The 8,732-nt window shown below is 50.1% G+C and overlaps 1 long non-coding RNA gene across 1 annotated transcript; it reads left to right on the top strand.

Annotated features, from left to right (window-relative positions):
- The first annotated feature begins 765 nt into the window (after positions 1–765).
- LOC114672997 (uncharacterized) lies at positions 766–3,176 on the top strand. Its single transcript, XR_013406547.1, has 3 exons — positions 766–930; positions 1,621–1,859; positions 2,630–3,176. It is a non-coding gene; the product is annotated as an uncharacterized LOC114672997 (long non-coding RNA).
- Positions 3,177–8,732: the final 5,556 nt, after the last annotated feature.

Raw genomic sequence — 8,732 nt, 5'->3', positions numbered from 1 at the left:
AACGGTGAGAGGCAAATGAGATCGTGTGGGTAAACTTTTCTCCCCGCTCATCTCCCTGGCCCGCAGTATTGGCTCCCCAGCCTGCTGCCTCCTAGAAGACTTCCTGAGGGAGGGAAAGAGGGTGGCAGAGACCAGGAGCCAGCGAGAGACAGAGGATCTTCCGGAAGCTGGGAGGGGAAAAGGAAAACTTGGGGCTGGGCAGGGGTGTTTGGCTCTCCCATGATGGCCACACTGCCCTCCAAAGCCCTGATGCCAGGGTGGACCTGCCCTCGCTGCCCCGGCTCAAGACTTGCAAAAGGTGTGGAGGGACCAGCCAGTTGCCCCATCCTGGATGGGTAGGAATAGGGGACCCCCCTCTGCCTCGCAGTTCCCACCCTCCCCTGTGGTCCAGTCCCAGCCTGGAAAGTCCTGTCCAGGGGAGGAGAGGTGGTGAGTGAGTAGGGGTCCTGTCCTTTACAACAGCCTTTTGCCCCCAAGGGGCCTAGAGTCTCTCAGGCTGACAGCCCCTTCTGGGCTGGCCGGGAGGCAGAATGAGGGCTCCCCAGGGGGCAGATGAGACAGCGTCCCTCATTGTCCTCAGGGGCTGTATGGGGCAAGGGAGCAGGTGTTTACTGACTTAGGAGAGGCTTGGTTGAAATCCAGGTTTATCTGCTTAAACCACGTCGAGGGGGAGAGGGAGGCTGTTTGTTCCTATGTTTCCACCCCAAACCTCCCAGGGCAGGGCAGGGCAGGGCAGGCAAGGGAGGGCCTGGGCTCTTGACACTCCAAGGACGTCAGTCGCTGCTTCACCCGGCCGGGTTTCCTTCCTCCCACCAAACCTCTTTTGAGTGAGTGGCACCTGGATTCCTGTCCCAGCCTGTCTGTGCAGACATGAGAGATGAAGAGAGAAGGGGACAGAGAGACAGAGGGAGACAGGAACAGGAGGAGGAGGTGGGTCATGGAGGCAGCTCCGGTGAAGCAGGGGAGAAGACTCCAAGAGGGACTTGGGCAGGGTCCTGGGAGCGGGGCCCGGCTGCCCAGCTTGGGAGGGGCAACACAGGGCTGATTGTCCGGGGCCGCCGCAGCCTCCCCAAACCCTCCAGTAGTTTGGGTGTGGGATGTGGCTGTGTGCCCTGGGAGGTGGCCGGTGGGCCCAGGGCAGTGTCCCCACTCCTGTCAAGCTCCTTGAGTATTTTTTCCTGTCAGCTCTGCCTCTAGGGACCGCTTCCCGCCCAGGATGTAAGGCAGGCAGCAGCTTGTCTGACCCAGCCTGGGCCTGGGGGAGCCCCCATTCTTGGTGGCCGGATAATCTGAACCAGGGAGACAAGAGAGACTGCTCCCCGCCCCTCACTTCTCTACCTCTCCTTGGAGAGCCATAAGCATCTGGGGTGCAGCCAGATTCCTGCCAGGCGGGTGGGCTGGGGGAGGGATTGCGGCAGGCAGCGGGCTACTGTTCTCCTGCACCCCCTCCCAGGCTCTGGCCTCCTCTGGCCGCCCCTCCCTGTGTCCAAGGCCTGCTCGCCTGACTGAGACGTGAGTAATGGACACAGCACAGGGCCTGACCCAAGGGCTTTGGCTGCAGGCCCAGCACTAGGAACACTATAAATATTTGGGGGAATTAATGATGCTCCTTCTCCCCAGCCAACTCTCTCCTGCAACCCAGAAGGCTTATGGGAGGAGGCCACAGTGTCCATCCCTCTGCCTCCAAGCTGAGACAGCATCAAGGATATAGGGGTCCAGACTGCTGGGTCCTTGACTGGGTTTGGCCACAGACAGGAGAACCATCTTTGTAATGCAGCTGCACCATCTCAGCCATCCCCCTGGCCTCCAGGCCGGCCAGCATCTCCTCCAGCCTGGAGACCCCAAGCCTTCTCTCTCAGGTACAGAATCCCCTGTTAATGGATGTTCTTTCTGAAATCCAGTCTCTGCCCTTCCAGGATCCCCTTCCATGGCTCTGGGATGGCAATCAATGGGTCTGCCCTTTGGGTAGTTAACAGTGCTCCTCACCTGCTCTGCTGCACTCCCTCCTGGACAGCTTCTGCCTGCTGTCACCCTGTCCAAGGGCCCAACCCCGGTGGATACCCCTAAACTCCTTGGGGTCCCCTTCCCTGCCTTAGTAGAAGCCTGGAGCGGGCATGGCCTCTCTACCTTTCCTGACATTTCCCCCTCTTCTGTGGCCTCAGATCGAGACAAGGATGTCATTTGAAAGCAATCTCTGAACACTTACCATACCAGGCAGCTAGGAGTTTTGAGGTCATCTCAGGGCGCTCCCTGTCCCCACTCCTAGGGCCCTGAGAGAGGCTGTGGGTGCGGGGCTGTACCAGGCTGGGCTGTGGAGCAGGAAAGCTGGAAGAAGGCAGCTGTATGTGCTTTTCCAATCTTACTCCCTTGTCCAGAACTCAATTTCTAATCTCATTTCATGAGACTCCTTTGACCTACTTCCTTGGATAATATTGAGCAAATTATTGAACTCCTCTAAGGCTCAGTTTCCTCATCTGTCTAATGGGGAAATGAGGGTTTTTTTGAGCATCAGATAAGATATGCATGCAAAGCACTTAGCACAAGGTAGAATATGTAGTAAGTACTCAACAAATGGTGACCAGTATGACTAAGACTTTTAAGACTTAAAGGCCAATTTTCCTTCTCTGAGTTCCCTCAGCTCCAACCTCCAGGTGTGTTTCTCATGGCCTGGGAGAAAGAGAGCTGTTCTGGAAGAAGACACCTTGAAACGGGACAAGACACTCTGCTCCAGCCTGACTAGCCCTGATCGGGCCAACCTGCTTCACCCACTGTTGCCCCCACTGCCAGGATTATCATAGGCCCCCAGATCCGGCGCCCTCCTCCCACACCTACCAGCCTGATAAGGCTGGTGCCTATCCCACTTCCAGGAAGAGGGACATAAACACAGCTGGGGTGGACGAGGGCCCCCAGCATCCTCTCCGGAAGCAATGGCCACCAGGGGCTCCAGGATGCATCAGGGAGAATCTGGGAATTCCTAGGACTCAGGTCAGGGAGTGCAGGGAGAGGAGAAGCTCCCCTTCCTAGAGCTGAAGAGAGAAGTGGCAGGGTCGTCTCCTCTGAACACTGTGTTTGGATCCCTACCACCCCCGCCTCCACACCTGGTGGATGTGATGTGGTGTCTCATTATGGTTTGAATTGCGTTTCCTTGATGACTAATGATATTGAGCATCTTTTTGTATGTCTATTGGCCATTTGTATATCTTCTTCTTCTTTAGATAAATGTCTATTCAGATCCTTTTTAACCACCTCACTGGCACGAAGCCACTAGGCTGTCCTCCCACTTTCATGTCCCCACCACAGCCTGGCTTCCCTCTAGGTGCTTCCCTCTATCAGGGCCTTTTCCTGCTTGAACCTTCAATGGCTCACCACTGCTTGCAGCCAAAAAGTGTGAAAAGTGACCGGGTGCAGTGGCTCAAGCCTGTAATCCCAGCACTTTGGGAGGCTAAGGTGGGCGGATCACAAGGTCAGGAGATGGAGACCATCCTGGCTCACATGGTGAAACCCCGTCTCTGCTAAAAATACAAAAAAATTAGCCAGGCGTGGTGGCGGGCGCCTGTAGTCCCAGCTACTCAGGAGGCTGAAGTAGGAGAATAGCGTGAACCTAGGAGGCGGAGCTTGTGGTGAGCCGAGATTGCGCCACTGCACTCCAGCCTGGACGACAGAGCAAGACTCTGTCTCAAAAACAAAACAAAACAAAGAAGTGTGAAAAGCGTTTTGTGAGAGGTTAAAAGAGGTTCTTCTGAAGATGATTCCATGGTTAAACCATGGTCAGAGTTTTGGAAAACGATACACACTCTAACCCACTCCAGGACTTTGCCGATGCATATTAGCATATAAAAGGCTCAGAGAAGTCCCAAAGCAAACAATCCTCTCTTTTTTTCTTGTTTAGAGACAGGGTCTCGCTATGTTGCTAAGATGACGCTGGATTCAAACTCCTGGTCTCAAGGGATCCTCCTGCCTCAGCCTCCTGAGCAGCTGGGACTACAGGCACGGGTCACCACACCTAGCAACAATCTTCTCCTTAACCCAGCATTTCCCAGACTGGTCTGATGATAGATTCACACCCCCTACTTGTATTTATTTTTTACAGTTTTATGGAAATATAATTCACATGTCATACAACTCATTCATTTAAAGTGTACAGTTTGGCCAGCCATGGTGGCCCACACCTGTAAGCCTAGCATTTTGAGAGGCCAAGGCAGGAGGATCGCTTGAGACCAGGAGTTGGAGACCAGCTTGGGCAAAATAATCAGATGCCATCTCTACCAAAAACAGGTATTTAATTTTATTTTAAGTACATGTGCAAGTTTGTTACACAGGTAAACACGTGCCATGGTGGTTTGCTGCACCCGTCACCTAAGTATTAAGCCCTGCATTAGCTATTTTTCCTGATGCTCTCCCTCCCCTCACCCTGTCTCCTGCCAAGCCCCAGTGTTTTCTCCCTCCATGTGTCCATGTGTTCTCATTGTTCATCTCCCGCTTATGAGCAAGAACATGTTTGGTTTCCTGTTCCTGCATTAGTTTGCTGAGGATAATGACTTCCAGCTCCATTCATGTCCCTGCAAAGGACATGATCTCATTCCTTTTCATGGCTGCATAGTATTCCATGGTGTATATGCACCACATTTTCTTTATCCAGTCTATCACTGATGGGCATCTGGGTTGGTTCCATGTCTGCTATTGTGAATAGTGCTGCAGTGAACATACGTGTGCATGTATCTTTATAATATAATGATTTATATTCCTTTGGGTATATACCCAGTAATGGGATTACTAGGTCAAATGGTATTTCTGGTTCTAGGTCTTTGAGGAATCGCCATACTGTCTTCCACAATGGTTGAAGTAATTTACATTCCCACCAACAGTGTAAAAGCATTCCTATCTCTCTGGGGCCTCACCAGCATCTGTTGTTCCTGACTTAATAATTGCCATTCTGACTGGCATGAGATAGTATCTTGCTGTGGTTTTGCTTTGTATCTCTCTAATGCCAGTGGTAAGGTTTTTTTTGTTTTTTGTTTTTTGTTTTTTTTTTTTTCTTGAGACGGAGTTTCGTTCTTGTTGCCCAGGCTGGAGTGCAATGGTGTGATCTCGGCTCACCTCAACCTCTGCCTCCCCGCAACCTCCGCCTCCCAGGTTCAAGCGATTCTCCTGACTCAGCCTCTGGAGTAGCTGGGATTACAGGCATGCACCACCATGCCCAGCTAATTTTGTATTTTTAGTAGAGACGGGGTTTCTCCATGTTGGTCAGGCTGGTCTCGAACTCCCTACCTCAGGTGATCCACCTGCCTCGGCCTCCCGAAGTGCTGGGATTACAGGCATGAACCATGGCGCCCAGCCAATTTAATGGTTTTTAGAATATTCACAGATATGTGCAACTATCATTACAATCAATTTTAGAACATTTTCATTACCCTGAAAAGAAACCCTACATACTTTAGTTATCACCCTCAAATCACCACCCTTCTTTCTCTGCTCTCAACCCTAGGCAACTACTAACCTGCTTTCTGTCTCTGTATTTGCCTGTTCTGAATAGTTTATGTAAATGAGGCCATACTATATGTGGCCTTTTGGACCTGGCTTCTCAAACCCAGGATCATGTTTTCAAGATTCATTCATATTGTAGCACGTGTCAATACGCTACAATATGTGTCAGCACTTCATTCCTTACAGCCAAATAATAGTCCATTGTGTGACTGTGCCACATGCTGTTTACCCATGCACCAGTGGATGGGTACTTAGATTGTTTCCACTTGGGGGCTATTATAAATAATGTTGCTGTGGACATTCATGTACAGGATTTTTGTTTGTTTGTTTTTTGAGATGCAGTCTCACTCTATGACCCAGGCTGGAGTGCAGTGGCACAATCTCAGTTCACGGTAATTTTCGCCTCCTGGGTTCCGGGTTCAAGTCATTCTCCTGCCTCAGCCTCCTGAATAGCTGGAATTACAGGTGTGTGCCCAGCTAATTTTTGTATTTTTAGTAGAGATGGGACAGGGCCAGGCTGGTCTCGAACTCCTGATCTCAGGTGATCCGCCTGCCTTGGCCTCCCAAAATGCTGGGATTATAGGTGTGAGCCACCACACCTGGCCCTCAGGTACAGGTTTTTCTGTGAACACATGTTTTCATTTTTCATGTGTATATACCTATGAGTGAAATTGCTGGGTCACATGGCAACTCTATGTTTAACCATTTCAGGAAATGCCAGACTATGTTTTGAATCAATTGCACCATTCTACCTTTCCCCCAGCACCGCTGAGGGCTCCAATTTCTCCACATCTTCACTAACACTTTTTTTTCTTTTTCTTTTTCTTTTTTTTTTTTTTTCTGAGATGGAGTCTCGTTCTGTCACCCAGGCTGGAGTGCAGTGGCACGATATTGGCTCACTGCAACCTCCGCTTCCTGGTGTAAGTAATTCTTCTACCTCAGCCTTCCGAGTAGCTGGGACTACAGGCATGAGCCACCACATCTGGCTAATTTTTGTATTTTTAGTGGAGACGAGGTTTTGCCATGTTGGCCAGGCTGGTCTCGAACTACTGGCCCCAGGTGATTCGCCCACCTCAGCCTCCCTAATTGCTGGGATTACAGGCATGAGCCACTGCACCTGGCCATTGCTAACACCTTTTATCTAACTTTTTGCTTCTAGTCGTCCTTGTGAGTATGAGGTTGTATCTTATCATGGTTTTGTCTTGCATTTCCCTGATGGCTAATGGTATTGAGCATTTTTTTAGTGTGCTTATCGGCCATTTCTATATCTTCTCTGGAGAAAGGTCAGTCTATTCAGATCCTTTACCCATTTTTAAATTGGGTCGTCTTTTTACTACTGAGTTATAGGAGTTCTTTATTTTGATAGAGGTCAGTTTATCTATTTTTTTCCTTTGTTGCTTTTACTTTTGGTGTTATATTTAAGAAACCATTGCCAAATCCAAGATCACAAAGATTTACTCCAGTGTTTTCTTCTAAGAATTTTATAGGTTTAGGGCCCAGGGCAGTGGCTCATGCCTGTAATCTCAGCACTTTGGGAGGCCAAGGTGGGCAGATCACTTGAGGTCAGTAGTTCAAGACCTGCCTGGCCAACTTGGGGAAACCCCGTCTCTACTAAAAATACAAAAATTAGCTGAGTATGTTGGTACACGCCTGTAATCCAAGCTATTCAGGAGGCTGAGGCACGAGAATCGCATGAACCTGGGAGATGGAGGTTGTGGTGAGCCGAGATGGTGCCACTGCACTCCAGACTGGGCAACAGAGAGAGATTGCATCTCAAAAAGAAAAAAAAAACTTTATAGATTTAGCACTTATATTTAGGCTATATTAAAACATAGGCTTCCGTTTTGAGTTAATTTTTGTATATGGCCTGAGGTAAGGTAACTTCATTCTTTTGCTTGTTGATATCCTCCTAGTATCGTTACAAAACATCCCATAGCATCTTATGGGACTCTGGTGCTCCAGGAAACACTAACTGGAAAATGTTGATGAGGTCCAAGTTTCTTAGTCTGGCACAAGGCATCTCCCCATCTGCCCCCAACTTGTCTTTTCCCAATTTCTCCAGGCTGGTCTCTTGCTATTCTCCAGATTTGCACTGGGCTTTCCTGTCTCTGTGCCTTGGTGTGTGCTGTTCTGTAGGTCACCCCCACCCCATGCACACATCTTTGCCTGCAGAAATTCATTCATCCTCCAAGGAAAAATAATAGCTAACATTTATTGAGTGTTTGACATGTACCTGACATTTTTTCTAAGAACATTATTTGTGTTACCTCATTTAATTCTTGCAGTGACTCTATGAAGCATATACTCCTATTGTACCCGTTTTACAGATGAGGAAATCAGTGCTCAAGGTGGTCAGGTAACTTGCCCATGGTTATGCAGTTATCAAGTGATGGGGGAAGAATTTGAACCCAAGCAATCTGACTTGAGAGTCCCTGCTTTTAACAAATCATTACTCTCCTATCAGTCTTTGCTTATCCCTGCAACTCTGTCCACCACTTTATTTGTACTAAAGTATGTTTACTGAGCTTCACCCTGTATTTCACTGAAATAACAAGTTAGTGAGTGAGTAAAAGAATGAATAGAACTGGATTCTCAGAGTTGGAAGGGACCCAAGTAGTGGTATGCATTCCAGCATAACCACCCGACTTGATGGATGGGGAGGTCTCTGCAACTCTCCAGGGTCACAAGGTAGGGACAGAGGCCACATCAGGACCCAAGTCTCTGCCCCTCCTGCCAGGCAGTGTTGACACCATGCTGGCTGCGCCTCCATGCCGCACATTACTTGAGTATCTCCTTGAGACTCCAATCTGAACTCAGTCCGAAGCAAACAGGACAAGACCCCTGGGACTCTGCCCTGTCTCCCTCCTCCAGGGAAGGGGGGTTAGGCCTGGCAGAGCTGCTCCTGGGCTTCAAGACCCTCCTGGTTCCTCCCCCATGCAGGGCCATCCCTGGGGTCTCAACCTAGCTTTCTCTGTTTCCTTGGAGGGAGCATCGGGAATGAAAGGTGGCAGGCAGCCAGGGGCACAGGGTGGGGCGGGAGGAAGGGCCCCAGGTCCGGTTCATTTCCTGGCACCGTTGTTTGCTGCATGCCCCTGGCTTCTGGTGGCTGTTTCCACCACGCCCACAGCGTTCCTCCCTGGCTGAGTGGGCAGCTGGCCTGGGCTGGAATCTCCCACATCCTCGGCCTCCGTTGTCTCTCCGCTGGGACCGCTCTCGGAGCCCAGCAGATCTAGGGGAGAATTCTGCTC

This window comes from Macaca mulatta, chromosome 16 (genome assembly GCF_049350105.2).
Source record: "Macaca mulatta isolate MMU2019108-1 chromosome 16, T2T-MMU8v2.0, whole genome shotgun sequence".
Classification (NCBI taxonomy): Eukaryota; Metazoa; Chordata; class Mammalia; order Primates; family Cercopithecidae; genus Macaca; species Macaca mulatta.
This window is presented reverse-complemented; position numbering and strand designations above follow the sequence as displayed.